The 16,922-nt window shown below is 33.8% G+C and overlaps 1 long non-coding RNA gene across 3 annotated transcripts in view; it reads right to left on the bottom strand.

Annotated features, from left to right (window-relative positions):
• LOC107976387 (uncharacterized) overlaps positions 1-16,922 on the bottom strand; it is a 93,313-nt gene that overhangs the window by 33,965 nt on the left and 42,426 nt on the right. For 2 of the 3 annotated variants that reach the window (XR_010159627.1, XR_001720305.4), the window contains 2 exons: positions 9,107-9,154; positions 2,957-3,012 (listed from right to left, as the gene is read on the bottom strand). This is a non-coding gene — a long non-coding RNA (uncharacterized LOC107976387). The remainder of the gene's footprint in view (positions 1-2,956; positions 3,013-9,106; positions 9,155-16,922) is intronic. The other variant, XR_001720307.4, reaches the window with a different exon arrangement.

Below are 16,922 nucleotides of genomic sequence, written 5' to 3'. Positions count from 1 at the left end.
ATATTTCTTTCAGTTATAAAATGTTAAATATGTGCATTTATCTTTAAATATTTTTTCTGCTAATAACTATAATGCAATTATTGTGTAAAGTTAAAAATACAGAATATACAAGAAGAACATTGATGGCACCTATTATCCCATTAAGTCTAGATAACAACTGTTGACATTTTTATGATGTCTGCATTTGTTAAACACCTAGCACACAGTGGAGAAAGCTGGCATGAAGTCATTAGTAATATAGTTGGACAATTTGATTACTGCACTGACCACTTTCAACAAAGAAAAAAAAGTATTTGAAGTTTAATTTATATTATTTGTTTTAATCAGTTGTTCTCTGAATATTCTCTGTAACTCGAAATATAAGAAGTAGTATTACAGAATATAACTTAGAATGATTCTACAAGGTATAGAGAGTAAAAAAAATTTAAAAACCAGAAGGAAAAGCTAAGCCAATAAAGCAATTGTAACATAAAGAATTGGTATTATTTTTAACTGTTGAATAACAGTGAATAAAAAGAATATGCTACACATTTAGGCCAATACAGAGATTCCCACACTTCTAAATTCAGACAAATGACATGAACCCCTAAGGAGTTTCAGGGTAAACAACAAAGATCTAATTGTTGGCTTTAAAAACTGGTTACACAGTTTACCTAGCTTAATATTCTTGAACAACAAAGGAGGGATTTTTAGGCAGTGATGGGGGTTATGGCTTGGTTGATGATCCATGGCTTGAAGCATGGGAAAGACACCCAGTGAGGAAAGCATTGCATTTATGGCAGGAATAGATTACTAAGTAGATAATTAATGGTGGCAAAGATAGGAGATTTTCTCTTTCTCCTTGGGCTTATTCTCACATTGAGGATGTAGCTTATAGCCTGGAGGAAGGCTTTCTGCTTTAAAGACCATTCTTTCTGAAACTTTTTGTCTTTCCCTGGTTCATTGAGCTAGTCTCTAAAGTTCAAGGGGGATCAAAACAGAAGTCTTCTCCAAGGCGTTAAACAGACATTAAAGGGACAACGCTAATCTAAAGAGTTTCCACAGGGTCTTCTTCAAAGATTTAATCTACAAAGGAATTTTATTTTCTTCCCACATAAGACATTCAGTTAATGACTTCAAGATTCTTCATTTATATCTTCTTTCCCTTTTAGTAAGTGCTGAAAACCAATCAAATTTGAACCCATGAATTAATATTAACAGTGTAAATAACACTGAAGACTAAATAGAAAGTTTAAGCGTAGGAGATGGTTTGTGATACATTTCTGTCTTCATTCCCTCAGATAGTTTATAAACAGAATATTCAATTGGAATTTTTTAGATTCATTAATAAGTACTATATAAACATATATAATAAGAGCCTATATAATGCTTTTCAACTTAAGGAACAAATGCATTACAGACACAAACAAACATGTAAATTTTATTCTTAGATTATTAATAATAACATTACATTATTTTAGTAAGTTCTTTTGGTGCACAGGCATTAAAAAACCAACAGATATATGATTTATCAAAACATTTTCCCCACTCTTGTCTTGTAATAAATATATAAAGCCAGATAAAGAATAGGTATATTTCAATAACAATAAAGTGTATATTGATTAATATTATCAATTTAGTCAATAAAGTACTCTTGTAATAGTATACTAATGATTATCTTGCTATGTTCTTATGGCTACACCTGTTATATGAATAAAAACAACCTTTATATTATTTGAGCAATAATGTCTTGCATTTGGAATCGTTATATAAATAATTACAGAAGAATAACTTTTTAAATTTCCCATTTTTACTGCATGTGTGTGTATGTTCACTCTCATGCACATAGATCATGTGTCTTCATTTAAAAGCCATGGCTTCTATAAAATTTAATTACATCTCCCTGCAGCTTTAAATTGTGAGTGACTTTAAATCAAGTGTGTCTTCAAAACAGGGGCAGCTTCTATTAAATTTAATTATGTTTCCCTGCATATTGCACAGTGGAGGTGTAGCTGCTAAATGAGGGCATCTTCTATTAAAATGGCACAAGAAAGATGTAGAGCAAAGGGAATGGCCCTCATGACTCCTTGAAGTGGATAAAAATACTGTTGCCTTGCCGTAGTCAAAATGCTCTGGGACCAGCTTTAGTAATGTAAGACAAAGCCAAGAAGATTGAATTTTTCTTGCTATTTTCACATATGATATGTACATTTTTGGAAGTGTTCCATTTATGTTAATTTTTCAATACATTAAATATGAATTCAAATGATTGAAATGTAGAAAGTCTTTTGCATTATATTTGAATTTCAGAACCATATGCGTCACTAATTTCCAGCCATACAAAAGGGATTAAAGAGGCAAAGCAGCTTGAAATTATGCCTTCTTTTGTTAAAAAACAAACAAACAAAAAAAGAATCCTAGGCATAGTTTTTTGTAATCCCCAAGGATGAAAATTTTTTTTCTTTTTAAAATAAAAAATGTATTACGATTTTCTATCTCTTAATAGTTACTTGACTACCAAAGGCTAATTGATATGATGACATGTATTCGATTATATTTGCGTTAAATATTAAAAGTTGCTTTAAAAAAGAAACTATGGTAAGGGGAACTAATGAACGGATCACCTGTCCAATAAGATTAATGTAGAGTATCTGTATTGTTAAGCACGTTTTGATGATTGATAGATCCTGGTAGTATACATTGCCTAAACATACATTCTCTATAGATGCAGACTAGGCAAAATGGATAATTTGTTCTATATTTGTTTTAGAATATTTAATAACATACTATGATATAGTTTATTATTACTTTTACTATTATTGCTTTTGCAAGAGTGCCAAGAGATTGATTATCTCAATATTCGTCTCCCTGAAGCACACGGAATTTTAAAACATGTTATCATTTGGGTGGTATAATACTTAGAGAAATAGGCCTAATTAAAATAAACATTACAGAAGTTTATGTTCCCCAAACTCACTCAGTGGAATGGTCTCTTCTTTCTTTGCGTTTTCTTTCATAAGCTGGAGTCCTTTCCTAGAATGAAAGCAAAAATAACCTTTCACTCTTGAGCAAAATAAAATCCTGGCCCAATATTTTCTAACTTGTGTAAAAATAAAATTAACTCACACAATTGGCATTTCTTTTGACATGCAGACCTCTGTAGTATGATGTTCTAGTCTTGAGAATTACCATGCATTATAGCAGACATGTTTACATATGAAATAAGTGAACTTGTGATCATAGAGGGGATACTCTTGCAACTTGCCTGTTTTATGAGCTGTATACAAATGTCTTAGGGACAAACACTAAAGGATCTTCTGTAGGATCTTATTATTTGCTAATAGTTGCTTGACTACATAAGACTAATTTTTATGAAGGCATATATTTGATCATGTTTGTATTAAATACTCAAAATTGTCATTTCAAAAAAAATTGTGGTCAAGAGAACTAAATGAATGATCACCTGTAAAATGAAATTGATAGAGTACCTATGTTGCTAAGCATTTATTGATGATTGATATTATAAACACTACAGGTTCGTCACCAATACATTTTAACCTCAAATTAAAAGCACTTTGTCTTTTTGCCTTAAAGTTGTACATATAAGTCCTTTAGTTTTGCTTAAAATAATGATTTCAGAAATCTTGCCAGGTGTTGAAGGTATGCCAACACAACCATATAGAGGGGAAAATTGAATGGATCATTTTCGAATTCAGTGGAAACTTCTAAAAGTAACAAAAATCGGTCTTCTAGGGTCAAAGTTTTATTATAGCCCATCTCCATTGGCTGAAAGTAAGAATGAAATTTTCAACTTCAGAGATTTTATTATCTACATTAGCTTGTTACAAATTCTCAAAAAATTTGCATTTAATCAGTTGATTTTGTATTAATCAGAATGCATGTGTATCAGGGCCCTTCACATGCCATTATATTTTCTGTTACATTTATCAACACATCACAACTTAATAGGCATAGCTTGCAAAAATGATTTGTAGATTATTTGTTTAAATTATGGTCATTGGGCTGATTGGCTGGCTGTTCTAGAATAAATGTGGCCAGATAAATTACAGAGATGTTCATTAGTAAATTGGGGGCATGAGGGTAGAAGAAGTAAAACCAGCTGAGCACACAGAGCTTAGCTGAGTACTAGTGTACTCAGGTACCAACATCTGTTACCTACTCACCAATCTTGAATGAGTATCTTTTTTCACTAAGCAGCAGCAGAGAAGTCTCCATTTTTATGGCATGTAAGAATGTGCTATATACGTAGTGCTATATGTATATATACATTCAATTGCAAAGCTTTCTGCGTTCCATTTCCACTATTTCTAAATACTGTATAAAATAAAATGATTAAAATGTCACTGGATCCACATGCATTCCATTTCTGCAATAAGCATTTCTTTCTACAAAAGAGAAATGCTGTTTAATTTCAATGTGATTGTGAATTTTGTAAAATGAGGATGTAATGGCATTTTACTTAAACTTATAGCATCTTCTGCTCATATTGTGTTTCAGAATAGTTCCTTCATAATTAAAGTGTCAAAAAACAAATTTGTAACAAGAATGATGAAATTCATTCTGAATAATCCGTCAGCAAATAATAACCTGCAGTTTCTGCTCTCAAGCAGAATCATTTAATACCTTGCTATCATTTGGTTCCTCCCTCTGTTTTCTTTTATTTTGTTGTTGTTACTCTTAGAAAATAACTTCCTATAATAGCTTAAAACTATTTTTTGGGCTTAATGGAAGTTTTTCTTTAGCTGGAATGTTATATGGTTAGCAAATGTCTCAGTAAATATGTAAACTGCTCTTCCCAGAATCCCCACTGGATGCTTCCCAATCTAGAGCATTTCCAAAACAATAAACAAGGCAAGCAAAGAATGCTTCAAAATAATCAAACTTCTTATTTCTACCCACCCCCCAAACATTGTCCATTCACTTTTCTACTTTATTGATGAAAACAGAAATCATATTGGGTGAAGTATGCCCTATTATGTTGAAATAAAGTCAGGTTGACATTTAAGTGCTATATAGCATATTATGTTCTGAAATGTTGAAGGAGCAGATCAGATTATTCCATTGGAATTTTTTCCTCCTACTATTATGTTTTTATTGTAGCCTTTTGAAAATGACATTGATTTTATGTTTACTCTTTAAAAATTTTAAGTTAGAAAATGTATATTTACATATATATATGCATGCCTGCCGGGGATTGTAATAAAATGCAACTATGAGTAAGCAAGAAATGTCCATCTAAATAACTTAGCCTATATCAAGAGAATTGGTATTCTGTTGGCTTAATATGTCCATACTGTATGTGCTTGAAACTTGGCTTTTGGAGAATTTTTGGATCAGGCACTCTTTGTCAAGATGATAAACATATTTATATAGCATATCCATAGTGTGTTTTTGAATATATTTTCTTTGCATTTAGGTTAGTACAGTATTCAGATGGTAAAAAGCAAGGAACCATAAATTGTTTTATAATCTATCTTAAGATTTTACCCCAATACAGGTCAAGCATAATTGTAAGAGGGAAAAAGAAAATCTTTTTAAATAATTTATTCTTTTAAATATGCTTGTACCATCTACTGCAGCTGCAAAACCATAATGCTTTCATTAAGAATCACATCTGGGCTGAATTAAAACAGGAGCCTTTCCCAACCCTGGAGTGTTTCTCAGGTTGAAAGTTTTTCTCATAGCTCCTGAAGCTTTTCCAAAAATCGAGGGCTAAGACAGAGAACAGACCTTGTCACGAGCTGGTACCGGGTTTTAAGTACATTCCTGCTATGTTATTCACCGTCTGGCTCTAATTTGGAGGTACATCTCCCTTGTGTTCACTTTATTAAGTTACATATGACTAGCTCTTTTGTTTAATATGGAAATAAAGAAAACAGGGTTTGTCGGAGAATACTGCTGTAGACTGAGGCTCTTATTTTTCCACACATTTCCTTTTTACTCCCTATATGTTTGCTCTTTAAAGCAATTGTCATAATAATTTTTTTAAAAAATAAATGATATAGGCAATTCATAATGGACCTTGTTTTCTCCTCCATTTTTTGGAAAGGATGGGGGAAACTACACAGATACTAATTCATCACATTTTTTCATGTCTATTATCAATTTTGTCTTAGAACTACAAAGAAAAAAATGTCTATTAGTGTTGTTCATGGATACATGATATGAAAATAAAAGTATATGAATTTTGGAGAAATTACTTCAACGATGTATTGTAAATTTGAATAGAATGTCAGTGAAATTTTGAAATATTATGTCATTAAATAAAGAATAGAGATATTTTTACAAAGCTTTCAAAAAATTCTAAGATCTGTTAGGACAAAATAACCCACCAACCAGAGAGAAAGGGAGCTTTAAAAAATGTATTCAGAATATTTTCTGATGACTTGAAAATGTTAAAAGTCCAGATTATTAATGTATAAAATCATTCATCAACTTGTGCAATGCACACAGCTTTATTAAAATCCCACTCTGTTCCAATCTTGGGGCAAAAGGAAAACACAAATTCCATGAAGCTAAAAATATCATAGGGGATACAGAGAGGTGAACAAATAATTATAATGCTTTGTGATATGTAGAAGCAGAGGTAAGTGTACAATGATAACAATGATTAACTCTGCCTGAGGAGGTCACCTTTGAGCTGGTCTTTGAAGGATGAATAGAAGTTCAGCAGACTTAAAATGTACACAGATTTTTAGCAAAAATCTTTAACTGGAATTACCAATGGATATCCTTTTGAGATTAAGAATGCATCTCACCATTGCATTAATTTAATTTCCACTCCTATTATTGATCCCCAAACTAAGATTATTCTGACAGATCATTTTCCTAAGTGCCTTAATAGTATTAGAAATTAATTATAAGGTTGTTTTGTTTTTCCTCCCTGTATGAAAGTAGAGCTTACTTTCATCAGATACAACAGGAAAAAAACAAATTAGAGTAAAATTTACCCAGGTGATACATGAGAATGACAATTTAATTAATCTGTCTGAACCTTAACTTTCTTATTTAAAATGATGGGAATAATATCTATCTCATGGAGTGATGAAGGTAAAATGAAGTGATTTATTTTGTGTAGTTTTTTCCTTATAATAGGATGAATAAGCATTGGTTGAAACTAGTTCTGGTTTCTAGTTTACTAATGCAGTATTTTAGACTATAATGTAATGTATATATGACAAACATTAATGTTCACAATTGAACAAATGAGTACAAATTGATAATTAGCATGACATAAAATAGATTAATGGAAGAACACAATAAATGATAAAGCCTTCTCTAATTTAACTGCAGACATGTTTAATTTCGTGATGGACAACAAGATATGTTCATTGCTACGATTTATTCTTCCCGTGAAAAACTGTATAAGCTTCCTGAAGTGCAAGAGTTGCATCTTCTATTGGTTTCATAGACACCTAGTAAATACTCCATCAAAGCCTAGTAGCTAGTAGAATACTCCATCAAAGCTTCTGTGTTCCATAGGTGTTTGTTACGTTACTGCCGCTTGTTCTCAAACTCAGACTTAGGATTTCCCAGAGAGCTTTAGCACACGTTTTTCTTGTAGGAAAGATGGAAACCAGAACTTCTAAGTTGAGTCAAGTCACCTGTGTCTATACGTAAAAACATCATGGTTTGTAAAATGTTAAACAAACAAAAGTTTCAAATGTAAAGCAAAAAAATGCTCTAGCACCACTGAGTAATACCTAGGAAATGATATGATCAACCTCCTAGTTACATGAAATATATACATTTAAGAGAATATAGGTTGGAAGCCAGGTTTTATTCTTTCTCATTCACTGTTCTTTCATTGTACTTCTTTATTAGACTGTGAAGGTAAAAGGACCTGTTTTACTTAACAAAGCCAACTAGTTGTTTTTATGGAAATTCTTTTTCAGTTTATAACTCATGTAAATGTCAATGTCAAAGTAACAACTGCGCCACTGGGATAAAAGACTCCTGTTCAGATGAAGTTCTCTTTCCATTAAGATTTACCCTTCATGTTTTCCATTAAGTATTGTCAACTCAGCTTCTTTCTTCATTGAAAGTAGCCAGCTGATGGATGCTTATGTACAGTACAGTGCAGGAGAGGAAAATATTTCTATTTCCATGTGCTTTTAAAGTCATTGTATGAAAAATTAAATTTGACAGTATTTCTAGGCAACATTGTTTTATACATGAATTGTAAAATATCTCATTTATTAATCATATTTTTATGGTACTATATATGTGTGTATATATACTCACAAAAACAATTTAATCTTTTCAACGATTCCATTTGTTTGTAGAGGCAAATATTATACTCTATTCAACTTTACCTTGTGTAAAATGCTTGATTTATAAGACTGGATAAATTTCACAGCCTTGCAAACCCAGGCTTAAAAACACACTTTAAAGGTGAGATTGGAAACTAAAAAATAAGCCCATAATTTAGAACAATTTATTTGCATGTATGCTTCAAATTTTGTTCCAGCTTATGAGTAAAATACTTAGAATAAAATACTGAAAAAGAATGATTAAAAGTTACTTTCTGGAGAGTTAATTTGCCTTTGGTATAATGGCAAATGGGCCTGCAGTTCTATCAACTTCAGTCCTAATAATCAAGTTCAGAACATGACATTTAGAAATGGAATTTCTCTATAATTGAAATTACAAGAAAGGTTTATTTCATTTCTTAGTCAAGAATTACATTTTTCCTTTTAACAAGGAAAATCTTAAATACAATCTCTGATTATGCTTGATCAACTTTTGGACTCAAAATGTATCTAATGATGTTTAAAATGATTTTCCATTGGAAGACTGGAAATATCATCAGGAACTATACATTTGAAAATTAAGTAAAATTATAACACATATGATTTTTTGGAAATATGTTTAATCCTATGGTATATTCATGAGTATTAAATACATCCATAAAATCATTTAAATACACTTAAATAACAAAAGTAAAGGGGCATATTTTTTGTAACTGCAGGAGTTTAGAAAAATAGTTAACAAGAAAATGTTTTCTTCCTTCTTCAAATTTTCCTAGGATAAGTTAGTTACATACTTAGAATAGAATAAAGTATATTTTACTCTAAAAAGAGAATAATTAAAGAAATTAACCTACCAAATCAAGGAAAGCAGGAAAGCCAAGAAAGGGATTGTTGTAGAAATCCTGCCAAGAGAAGGTGGTAGCTGGATAAACAAGGAAGGACTTAAGAGGTATCTTAAAGTAAATAAACTTTGTGATGTGTTAGATTTGAGGACTTAAAGAGTCGATACAACAACAAAGCTGGCAGCATTGGACACCTGGGAAACCATGATGATTATGGAAGAAGACCCTCCCTGGGTGCATGGTACTGTGAGTTCTCCCTTTCCCTACCCTCCATCCTTGGTCAGTTGCCAAAGAGAGCTGATTTAAACACCTACATATTTCCCAAATCTGTCCCTATCTGTTCACCTTTACAATCGCCACCTGAAATGGCCTTTGAACTAGTCTTCCCTCTGCTACACAGATTCAAGTTTAAGAACCACAGCACTGAGGGAGATATTCCAATTTAGAAAATCTAGACATGTCACATCATTTCAGTTGGTCCCCAGGGTCATCAGGACAAAATCAATTTCTTTTCCCTGACCAAAACAAACAAACAAACAAAGAACCCTTCAGAGTCTCTACCTACTTTCTTGGTTCTTTAATTTCTTGCACTTCCCCAGATACCTAAGGTGATTTTGTAGCTTCTTCCCTATCCATGTGCTACTTAGCTCTTAACACCCCTTCCTCAGCCTTCTCCTGGTTAAACGCTATTTATCTTTACAGCGTGATTAGAATATTCAAGCATCATCTTTCCCCCCACACCACGCCGACCCCGAGCCCTTCTCCCAGCTGGTCTAGGCACCCTCCTCTGTGCTTCTTTATCTTTAGTCACTGACACTGCATTCAACATAGATCAGGATTCTTTGTGTTTTCAAGATAATGAGCTCCTCAAAAGCAGGGACTATATATTTTGCATTCTGTAAACCCATGCTGATGTCAGACTCAAGACTTGACCAACAGTGGGTGTTCAAAATATTTATTATTGAAAGTATTTAATGCGGTAAGTAAGGAATGAGTGACTTGCTGATTAATTACAACACATTTAAGTCAGGGACAATGTGTTTATACGTATTTTCTTATTAGGGTTCATAGGCAGTGCTGAGCACATAAATGTTCAGTACTGTGAAGAGAAGGTGTATTTTGGAGACACAAGTTAGGTCTACATGGCATTTTCAGCTTGAAAGTTTTATTCTGTGTAAGGAAAATAAAATGATGTCAACTTCTGCTGTGACCAGCCCTTTGATTCATTATGTTGTTCTGAGAAGGCCACGTCATTGTTCAGTGCTTATATTTCCATCTAGAGAAAGTAAACTAATAATTCCAGGTTTATTATTTCCTTAAAATAGTGTAATTAACAAGTTATGTAGTCTAGTTTTCTGAAAAGTCAAGTATCTTTATATATTTTTATATAAAATACATATTTATATAGAACAATATAGCTAAGTAATAGTATTAATTTCCTGTCATGCTCTTATTATTTCAGAATTTCCATCAACCTTGTCTTCCAATGTTTCCTATCCCAGTAAAGGGCATCACCATGCACCAAGTTGCCCCCAACAATCAAGATCTTTATTCCCCCTTCTTCATCATGTGTTATATTCATTCACAGAGTCTCATCTACCCTATACCCTAAACCATGCCCACTGCCAACTCCCTAGCCCAGGCCATCATGTGTTCTTAACTGAACCATTGCGATAGACTTCTGATTCCCAAGCATCCGGTCACACTCTTTTCAAAAATACTGTTTCCACTGTAGTCAGAATGACTTCCCAGTAGTCACAGTTTGTATTACTCTATTTAAACCCATTCAATGGGGTCAATGGCTTCTAATTTCTAAATGGATAAATACCTAACTTTTAAAATCTAACCCTCATCTCTGACATCTCCTCACTTTGTACTCTATACTCTTACTAGATAAAACTTTTTTTTCCTTGAAATTTCCACCCTCTCTGGAGGGTAGATTTGGGCAGATGCTGTTTCTTTATTCTGACACAATCTTCCTCTGTCTTTTCACTGGACTGACATGCACTCATCCTGTGGTTAGGAATTAAAATTTTTTTCTTCTGGGAGGCTTTCTGGTTGCTGCACCTTTAGCCACTCAATCTCAGAGAACCTTGTATGTCTCATTAACACTTAGTACACTTCATTGTAAGTACACTTCATTGTAATTGCTTCTTTTATATCTCTCTTTCTGGATAGATTATAAGGTCCATGAGGACAAAGCTCTTTTCTCAATGCCTAGCAAAATGCCTGACACATGAAATGTACTCAATAAACATTAGTTTATTGAATAAACAAATGCTTAATCAATATGGTGAACTGATTCCACATACGCACAATGTTCTTTCTCTGCATTTAGAAAGACAATATAAGTTAGTTTTTTTAGATAATATTATTCACTTAAGCCGGGCATGGTGGCTCACATCTGTAATCACAGTACTTTGGGACGCCAAGGTGGGAGGATCGCTTGAGGCCAGGAGTTCAAGACCAGCCTGGGCGACATAGTAAGATGCTGTCTCTGCAAAAATTAAAAAATCAGCCGAAGCAGTGGCACACAGCTATAGTCCCACCTTGGGAGGCTGAGGTGGAAGGATCACTTGATCCCAGGGGTCTGAGGCTGCAGTGAACTTGATCAAAGCCACCACACTGTGGCGTGGAAGACAGGATGAACTAGATGCCATCTCTAAAAAAAGAAAGAATATGTATTTTCTTGAATTAGAAGGATAAAGATACTTTTATTAAATATCCAGTAAAATCTTTGGTTTCTTGCTGGGAATAAAATACAAAATAATGAAGTAATCAACAATCCTTGAATCCCTGTTGCTTAAGATTATAAGTAATAAAAATGACATTTAAAAATTAAAAATAAAGTTAAAAATATGATTTTACTTAAAAGTGACCCAGCCTTTATACAGTGTAGACCCATTATGTATAAAAGCAACCCTGTAGCTTTGAGTAGCCTACACCTTTTTTTTTTTAAAAAAACTAACTTTTAAATCTAAATGCGGTGACCTTGTTTTCTTTTTTCAAATTGAATTTTGCTTAACGTGAACTCAAATGCCAAATTATGTTGTGGTGCTCAAACATTCTCCAGTAGTTTCCTTAAAATTCATTCTCACTGGTTTCTATCTTGTTGCAACCTCTTTGACTGGAGTGACTGCAAATTACAGTTTGAAAATGACTGACCTCCTTCTTCTGCTAATATTGTTAGAATGAAGCAACAATGGCACCTATCAGGATAACCAAATTAGAACAGTTCACATAAGGCAGACCAGCATACAAATGTACTTATGTAACAAATGTATCCCTCAACAGGAAAATGACAGCCATTCAGATAAAATGCTTTTATTATTTACTTTCAACAAGTATCTATGACTATGGCATGACTGTTGTTGAATCATTTCAATAATCTTGTTATAGGGCTGGTAATAAAAGAAAAAGCACTTCAGTAGAGAGAAATGACCTGCCTCATGACATCTTCAGAGGAACCGGATGACAGTGATATGTAGATTACTTTTCTGTTCAAACAAACAAGAGCATTGCCAGACCTTTTCTAACCTAGTTTATTTCCTTAAAGCACTGACAAGGAAGACAGGAGGCTACTCCTGCAATTTCACCACTGCCAGTAGGTGTAGCAGTTGGTGTAGCTTGACATGGGAAGTAGAAGAGGGAAGCATCTCTGGAAAAAGCTTTATAGTTACCAAAAAATGTAATAACTTCTGCAAAGTCTTCTGTGTCTATCTTCTCCATATAAACAAGCACTGATGAATAATGACGCTTGAAAACATAAAAGGATTTTGACCTTATTAAATTAAGCAAGGACAGATATCTCACTATTTATGTTTATAGTTTGCTGTTTGAGGCCTAGTGCATAAGTATTTTATCCTTTAGTGATAGCTGAACGATGGGTGTTTCTTTAACATTCATATCTATACATATACAACTAGGAAATTTCAAGAAAATTAGCCAGTCCTAACAGGTACAGATTGTATCATTTCCCTCTACTCTCCACTGAGGCCATTGTTTCTCAGATAATTTTGATATCCCAAAAATGAGAGAAACATCTTATGTCATTTTTATCTAACCTTCCTCCATCCCCAGTAATATCACACTGTTCTAATCAATACATAAAATATTGTCAAATTGAAAAATTTGAAGTCGAGGACCAGTAGAGATGAAACCAGCCTATCAGATAAAAATCCAGAGCAACAAACAAAAAAGAAGGAATCAGTGATTTTAAGGTTGCATAACTATGTGTTTGTTTCTTCATTCTTTAAAACATAATGGCAACCAACTCAAAATACACCTCAGATTGAACATTTCCCATTGAATTTGTTCTTGAATATTTGTGCTTTATAGCACGATCTAGTCTCCTCATTGTACACAAGAAGTAAGTTAATAGTTGGCAAATTGTGATTGCATTCTCCCAAGTCTCTTCTCTGAATCTGTGTCTGGCTGGAAGGTTAATTAACTGAATGAAATGTCCTTTCCCAAGGCCGAGTTTACAGGTGGGTGAGCATAGCTTGTCTGTAATGAGAAAACACTTAGCCATATTGCTGTGGGAAAGCAGAATAAGTCCAACTAAGAAGTCAGGGGTCAGCCCTAAGGTTCTCTATCATATCTCAAATATTTCTCACTTTCTATATTATCATAATGCATTGTTATTTTATAATGCATATTTTATTTTTGCCTGGTAGAGCTATGACTCATAAGACAATGATTTCTCCCAGTATGAGATTTTGAGGCATCTGATCAAGATAAGCCTCACTTAAGGGACTAGATTCCAATAGTGCCACAGTCGAAGTCAGAAAACTGGGGTTTGATTTCAAATTTTGCTATTCCCTGCCTGTATAATTCTAGGAAGGTCACCATAGGCTCTCTGGGCTTCAATATTTTTTCAATGGTAAGATGAAGACAACAGAAATTTTTATGAGGATTAAATGCTATCATTAAGTACATTGTATAGGGTTACACAAATGGTAATTGCTATTATTATTATTATTACCAAAGTTATTGTGAGAGTGTTAATTCTAATTACATTGACACTGCTTACTGTAAACCAATTCCCCTTGATGGGATTTGTGATTTAAGAAACAGAGGAAGAAAATTAAGGTTTACTGGGCACAACCTTGTTCTATAGGCTGTGGCAGTTGCTTTAGTTCTCATGCATTTTTCACAATACACACCCCCACCCCCAGGTAGATTTTTTGTGGGGGTCCTTTATTTACAGGGAAAGAAACCCAGACCTGGAGTATTCAATTTCTTTCCTGGTCACAGATATGCTAATTGATAGAGCCAGGAGTGGGCCTCAAAATTTAAGCTATCTTAATTATCTTCTCCTAAATAATAGCCATTCAAATAGTTGGTGGAAAGTAACATGACTTAAAATGAGATTAAATAGAATAGGCATGTGAACAGCCTTCACTGGAATATTTATATTTCCACCAAAAATGCATTAGAGTCTTGACAAATGAATAGTGGAGAACTGATGGTAGACTCACATTATAAGATGGTGTTCTAAAATATACTATTAGGCATTATTGGTTAGCTTATATTTCAGCTATTTTTTAGCATTAAGCAGAATGTTTTCTCTCAACTATGAACATATATATATGTGTCTGTGTGTGCGTATATATGTATATCTAGAGTTATATATACATACATATATTTGTGTATATATGTATATAATACATACGTGTGTGTATATGTACATATCTATGTGTATACATATACACACATATTTACAGGGAAAGAAACCCAAACCTGGATTATTCATATAGATAACTCTCTTTACACATATGTTGTATACATATATGTGTATATAATACATATATATGCACACTATATATGTTTATATATAAAACTGTGTGTTTATATATCAGTAAAATATCCAATGCCTCGACACAATGGAAAGTTATTATTTGTACATTCTATTTGTTAGGTGTTAATTACTGATAGGTGCTTATTAAAATTGAATTATATTAAAATAAAGGTAAGAGATATTTAACATTTATTTTAGTTATTTCCTAAAACTTGAAGTGACTTCGTGATGAAGCTACATGTATAAGGAGCAAATCATCTTATTTTATTTGAAACATACTGGGTGGATGATTTGTGCAGGAACTGGAGCTTTGAGAATATTTCGAGATTCATGGCAAGTTTCTTAAAAGGTGCTGTGGTCTTTCAGTTGAACAGCAAGAAAATCCATCAAATTCATATCCTGACCTCATCTGTCTTTCTCTAAGGACATGACTTCTTCTTTTTTTTTTTTTTTTTAGACAGAGTCTCACTCTTGTCGCCCAGGCTGGAGTGCAGTGGTGCCATCTCGGCTTACTGCAAGCTCCGCCTCCCGGGGTCACGCCATTCTCCTGCCTCAGCCTCTGGAGTAGCTGGGACTACAGGCGCCCGCCACCACGCCAGGCTAGTTTTTGTATTTTTAGTAGAGATGGAGTTTCACCGTGTTAGCCAGGATGGTCTCGATCTCCCGACCTCATGACCCGCCCGCCTCGGCCTCCCAAAGTGCTGGGATTACAGGCGTGGGCCACCACGCCAGGCCAGGACATGACTTCTTGTAGGAACTCTAACAGAAAGAGCTCTCATCTCCACAGAGTAAACATAATTACAGCCTTAGGAATAACAATTACCTAGGCATGTCCCATGAGCTGGGGATCAAAATGCAAAAGAGATTCCTGAAATGGCCATCATTTTATGACTTGAGATGCTGGTGGTGGCTCAGAATCCTCCTGTCTTGGGATGTGACTTTATCAGTGACATTGCCAGTCAGAGGCTGTCTTCTCCATCCTGTGCCTGTGCCTTCAGTGTCTTTCTTGACTCACTCGCCTTCCTATAACTCGTGAGTAACTTGGCTTTTGGGCCACAGTTAACTGTGTTACTTGAATTTTCCAACCTGGCTTTAGAGACCAGCTTCTGGAATGTAATAATGGCTTCTCAACTCAACCCTTGTCCCCTATGCTCATTGCCAGTTTGCACTTGACTTCATTTCTGGACTGTCCTCTTTTGAATTAGGCATCCCAGCCTTTTAGTACAAGGAGGATAAGAGGTAGCCCTGCCTCAACGTATGTTACTGCTCAATAATTTTGCACCTGGACCCACCAGTTAAAAGGAACATATTGAAATGAAAATTATCAATACAGTATATACTGTATATCTTTCTTCACACAAATCCAGCTAAAAATAGTAATTATTATAATTTTTAAAATTACTATCATTTATTGTGCATTTACTTAATAGATTTTAGTCATTGTGTTGAGTGCTTTACCTAAATTAACATTTAATCTCTACAATAATCCTATATATGGATACTATTATTGGAGTAAACCATGTGAAACTGCGGATATTTTACTACTTTTGACTTTAAGATTGGTGAATTTCATATGGATAATGCAAATATTAGCTCTATTTGACAGATGAGAAATCTGAGGCATGAATAAGTTAACTTGCTTAGGTTACAGTCAGTAACTGGCAGAACCACAAAATGAAATGTATAATGGCTATAACCCCTTCTTGCCCCATCTAATCCATGGTTTTGTAGCACACCAGCTTAACCATATGAATACCTCTCCCCAGTTTGAAATTACTTCTTTGATCAACTACTTGGAGCCAACAATCAGCTGTCAAACATATAATTCCTTCAATGTAAGCAACTTTTACACTGATTGGAATAATTTATGTGGGAAAGAACCATGTAGAGTAGGGCAATTTAATCAACTCAGCAATAAACAAGCCATAGTACCACATTTATTGGTTCAAACTATTTCAAATATTCAGCATGTGGGCCATAAATATAGCACTTATTCTAAAAATTAGGAAAAACAGCTATATAACTTAA

Source organism: Pan troglodytes, chromosome 7 (genome assembly GCF_028858775.2).
Source record: "Pan troglodytes isolate AG18354 chromosome 7, NHGRI_mPanTro3-v2.0_pri, whole genome shotgun sequence".
NCBI classification, from domain to species: domain Eukaryota; kingdom Metazoa; phylum Chordata; class Mammalia; order Primates; family Hominidae; genus Pan; species Pan troglodytes.
The sequence above is the reverse complement of the archived record's forward strand: the minus strand, read 5'-3'. Positions and strand labels throughout refer to the sequence as shown.